Raw genomic sequence first — 4,985 nt, 5'->3', positions numbered from 1 at the left:
CGAGTGTAATGCTACACATATTCATAGTGTGAATACCAAAAGATGTAAGGTTGATAATGATAGTCCCACATACTTGTGGCACTGCCGCCTTGGTCACATAGGTGTCAAACGCATGAAGAAGCTCCATGCAGATGGACTTTTAGAGTCTCTTGATTACGAATCATTTGACACGTGCAAACCATGCCTCATGGGTAAAATGACCAAGACTCCATTCTCAGGAACAATGGAGCGAGCAACCAACTTATTGGAAATCATACATACTGATGTGTGCGGTCCAATGACTGTTGAGGCTCGCGGTGGCTATCGTTATGTTCTCACCCTCACTGATGACTTGAGTAGATATGGGTATGTCTATTTAATGAAACACAAGTCTGAGACCTTTGAAAAGTTCAAGGAATTTCAGAGTGAGGTTGAGAATCAACGTGACAGGAAAATCAAGTTCTTGCGATCAGATCGTGGAGGAGAATACTTGAGTCACGAATTTGGCACACACTTAAGAAAATGTGGAATAGTTTCACAACTGACGCTGCCTGGAACACCTCAGCGAAATGGTGTGTCCGAACATCGTAATCGCACTCTATTAGATATGGTGCAATCTATGATGTCTCTTACCGATTTACCACTATCATTTTGGGGCTATGCTTTAGAGATTGCCGCATTCACTTTAAATAGGGTTCCGTCGAAATCCGTTGAGACGACACCGTATGAATTATGGTTTGGGAAGAAACCTAAGCTGTCGTTTCTAAAAGTTTGGGGATGCGATGCTTATGTCAAGAAACTTCAACCTGAAAAGCTCAAACCCAAGTCGGAGAAATGCGTCTTAATAGGATACCCTAAAGAAACTATTGGGTATACCTTCTACCTCAGATCCGAAGGCAAGATCTTTGTTGCCAAGAATGGATCCTTTCTAGATAAGGAGTTTCTCTCGAAAGAAGTAAGTGGGAGGAAAGTAGAACTTGATGAAGTATTACCTCTTGAACCGGAAAATGGCGCAACTCAAGAAAATGTTCCTAAGGTGCCTGCACCGACTAGAGAGGAAGTTAATGATGATGATCATGAAACTTCAGATCAAGTTGCTACTGAACTTCATAGGTCCACAAGGACACGTTCCGCACCAGAGTGGTACGGCAACCCTGTCTTGGAAATCATGTTGTTAGACAACGGTGAACCTTCGAACTATGAAGAAGCGATGGCGGGCCCGGATTCCGACAAATGGCTGGAAGCCATGAAATCCGAGATAGGATCCATGTATGAAAACGAAGTATGGACTTTGACTGACTTGCCCGTTGAGCGGCGAGCCATAGAAAATAAATGGATCTTTAAGAAGAAGACAGACGCGGATGGTAATGTGACCATCTATAAAGCTCGGCTTGTCGCTAAGGGTTATCGACAAGTTCAAGGGGTTGACTACAATGAGACTTTCTCACCGGTAGCGAAGCTAAAGTCCGTCCGAATCATGTTAGCAATTGCCGCATTCTATGATTATGAGATATGGCAAATGGACGTCAAAACGGCATTCCTTAATGGTTTCCTTAAGGAAGAATTGTATATGATGCAGCCTGAAGGTTTTGTCGATCCTAAGAATGCTGACAAGGTGTGCAAGCTCCAACGCTCGATTTATGGGCTGGTGCAAGCATCTGGAGTTGGAACATTCGCTTTGATGAGATGATCAAAGCGTTTGGGTTTATGCAGACTTATGGAGAAGCCTGCGTTTACAAGAAAGTGAGTGGGAGCTCTGTAGCATTTCTCATATTATATGTAGATGACATACTTTTGATGGGAAATGATATAGAGCTTTTGGACAGCATTAAGGCCTACTTGAATAAGAGTTTTTCAATGAAGGACCTTGGAGAAGCTGCTTATATATTAGGCATCAAGGTCTATAGAGATAGATCAAGACGCCTCATAGGTCTTTCACAAAGTACATACCTTGATAAGATATTGAAGAAGTTCAATATGGATCAGTCTAAGAAGGGGTTCTTCCCTGTGTTGCAAGGTGTGAAATTGAGCTCAGCTCAATGTCGGACCACGACAGAAGATATAGAAGAGATGAGTGTCATCCCCTATGCCTCAGCCATAGGTTCTATTATGTATGTCATGCTGTGTACCAGACCTGATGTAAACCTTGCTGTAAGTTTGGTAGGTAGGTACCAAAGTAATCCCGGCAAGGAACACTGGACAGCGGTCAAGAATATCCTAAAGTACCTGAAAAGGACTAAGGAAATGTTTCTCATTTATGGAGGTGACGAAGAGCTCGTCGTAAAGGGTTACGTCGACGCTAACTTCGACACAGATCTGGATGACTCTAAGTCACAAACCGGATACGTGTATATTTTGAATGGTGGGGCAGTAAGCTGGTGCAGTTACAAGCAGAGCGTCGTGGCGGGATCTACATGTGAAGCGAAGTACATGGCGGCCTCGAAGGAGGCGCATGAAGTAATTTGGGTGAAGGAGTTCATCACCGACCTAGGAGTCATACCCAATGTGTCGGGGCAGATCAAACTCTTCTGTGACAACACTGGAGCTATTGCACTTGCCAAGGAGCCCAGGTTTCACAAGAAGACCAGGCACATCAAGCGTCGCTTCAACTCCATTAGTGAAAATGTTCAAGATGGAGACATAGATATTTTTAAAGTACATACGGACCTGAATGTAGCAGATCCGTTGACTAAACCTCTCCCTAGAGCAAAACATGATCAACACCAGAATTCCATGGGTGTTCGATTCATCACAATGTAACTAGATTATTGACTCTAGTGCAAGTGGGAGACTGTTGGAAATATGCCCTAGAGGCAATAATAAAAGGATTATTATTATATTTCCTTGTTCATGATAATTGTCTTTTATTCATGCTATAATTGTGTTATCCGGAAATCGTAATACATGTGTGAATACATAGACACCAACATGTCCCTAGTAAGCCTCTAGTTGACTAGCTCGTTGATCAACAGATAGTCATGGTTTCCTGACTATGGACATTGGATGTCATTGATAACGAGATCACATCATTAGGAGAATGATGTGATGGACAAGACCCAATCCTAAACATAGCACAAGATCGTATAGTTCGTTTGCTAGAGTTTTTCCAATGTCAAGTATCTTTTCCTTAGACCATGAGATCGTGTAACTCCCGGATACCGTAGGAGTGCTTTGGGTGTACCAAACGTCACAACGTAACTGGGTGACTATAAAGGTATACTGCGGGTATCTCCGAAAGTGTCTGTTGGGTTGACATGGATCAAGACTGGGATTTGTCACACCGTATGACGGAGAGGTATCTCTGGGCCCACTCGGTAATGCATCATCATAATGAGATCAAAGTGACCAAGTGTCTGGTCACGGGATCATGCATTACGGTACGAGTAAAGTGACTTGCCGGTAACGAGATTGAACGAGGTATTGGGATACCGACGATCGAATCTCGGGCAAGTAACATACCGATTGACAAAGGGAATTGTATACGGGGTTGCTTGAATCCTCGACATCGTGGTTCATCCAATGAGATCATCGAGGAGCATGTGGGAGACAACATGGGTATCCAGATCCCGCTGTTGGTTATTGACCGGAGAGCCATCTCGGTCATGTCTACATGTCTCCCGAACCCGTAGGGTCTACACACTTAAGGTTCAGTGACGCTAGGGTTGTAGAGATATGAATATGCAGTAACCCGAAAGTTGTTCGGAGTCCCTGATGAGATCCCGGACGTCACGAGGAGTTCCGGAATGGTCCGGAGGTGAAGAATTATATATAGGAAGTGCAGTTTCGGCCATCGGGAGAGTTTCGGGGGTCACCGGTATTGTACCGGGACCACCGGATGGGTCCCGGGGGTCCACCGGGTGGGACCACCCATCCCGAAGGGCCCCATGGGCTGAAGTGGGGAGGGGAACCAGCCCATAGTGGGCTGGTGCGCCCCCCTTGGCCCACCCCCTGCGCCTAGGGTTGGAAACCCTAGGGTGGGGGGGCGCCCCACTTGCCTTGGGGGCCACTCCACCCTTGGCCGCCGCCCCCCCAGGAGATCCCATCTCCTAGGGCCGCCGCCCCCCCTTGGGGAGCCTATATAAAGGGGGGGAGGGGAAGCCGCAACCTTGACTCTTTGCGCCTCCCTCTCCCCTGCTACACCTCTTCCTCTCGCAGAAGAATGGCGAAGCCCTGCTGCGGTGACTGCTGCATCCACGACCACGTCGTCGTGCTGCTGGATCTTCATCAACCTGTCCTTCACCCTTGCTGGATCAAGAAGGAGGAGACGTCACGCTGACCGTACATGTGTTGAACACGGAGGTGCCATCCGTTCGGCGCTAGGATCTCCGGTGATTTGGATCACGTCGAGTACGACTTACTCATCCCCGTTCTTTGAACGCTTCCGCGCATGATCTACAAAGGTATGTAGATGCAATCCGATCACTCATTGCTAGATGAACTCATAGATGGATCTTGGTGAAACCGTAAGAATTTTTTTGTTTTCTGCAACGTTCCCCAACAGGGAGGACGCGCCGTGGTGGGTGATGGGAAGCGTAGATCCATCACCGACAACGATGCGGGAAGAAAGAGGGTACGGAGAGACATGGGAGAGGATACCGGGGTTCAACGCCATATGAGCAGCAGCGCCTGTGTCCATGTACCAGTCCCCGCCACCGGAGTAGTTGCTTGGGGAAGGGGCGGCGTGGAGGGCGGCTAGGAGCGCCGTAGGACATGGCAGCCCCGTGAGCCATGGTCCCGTTGTACGCCGAAGAGCCGCCGGGTCCGGAGCCACCCGGCGCGGCCAAGAGAGCCTGATGAAGACCCGGGCGAGGGCCAAGTAGGCCCGGAGCAGGCGCCCGCGGAAGTGGCATCGAGTAGGCGTGCACCACCCCCGTCAAGGGGTTGTACCCCGTGAGCCAGGGTGGGGGTGCCGCGGCCTGAGCAGGAGCGGATGGAGCCGCCGTTGCGGCCACGGCTGTCGCGACCTCCCCGCCTCTTCTGGCGGCCCTGGTCAGGGGCGACGGGCG

This window comes from Triticum dicoccoides, chromosome 2A (genome assembly GCF_002162155.2).
Source record: "Triticum dicoccoides isolate Atlit2015 ecotype Zavitan chromosome 2A, WEW_v2.0, whole genome shotgun sequence".
Taxonomy (NCBI): Eukaryota; Viridiplantae; Streptophyta; class Magnoliopsida; order Poales; family Poaceae; genus Triticum; species Triticum dicoccoides.
Note: the sequence above shows the minus strand (reverse complement) of the source record.